This window comes from Larimichthys crocea, chromosome XXI (assembly GCF_000972845.2).
Source record: "Larimichthys crocea isolate SSNF chromosome XXI, L_crocea_2.0, whole genome shotgun sequence".
Classification (NCBI taxonomy): Eukaryota; Metazoa; Chordata; class Actinopteri; family Sciaenidae; genus Larimichthys; species Larimichthys crocea.
In genome coordinates, this window is record NC_040031.1 from 6,082,573 (window position 1) to 6,083,128 (window position 556).

The window sequence follows — 556 nt, forward strand, 5'->3', positions numbered from 1 at the left end:
AGTATTTGGTCAAAGAGTCTTTTCCTCTTTTTACCACAATGAGGATGATGTTTCTTAGTGAATGTCTCGGCAGCTATAGCATGGATTGCCATGAAAGTTACACACATACCTCTGATTTGCCATCATCAGGTAAAATTTTGAATTTAGTGCTAGTTAGCAAATGGTTTTATCCTTATAGGCTAATCTAAGATAGTTAACGTGGTAAACCTTACACCAATTAAACATAATCATGTTAGCATTAGACATTAGACAAATTAACATTTATATCATTAACTTACCGATTTTCTATGGCCCAAGTTGATGTCTTCAAATTGCTAATTTTGCCCAACCAAAAATATATTAATAAATATTCTGACTGTCAAATCTTCACATTTGATTTGCATTTCTGAAAGTGTTTCATAATTTATCAAAACTTTGTTTTCGGTCACTTCACTAAATTATTAATAGGTGTATCTTTTTTTAATATCTAGCTAAAGTTAGATCACTTGTTGCATTAATGTTCTAAAATTATTGATAAAAAGAAAATATTGTAAATAAAAGACGACATACTCAGAGA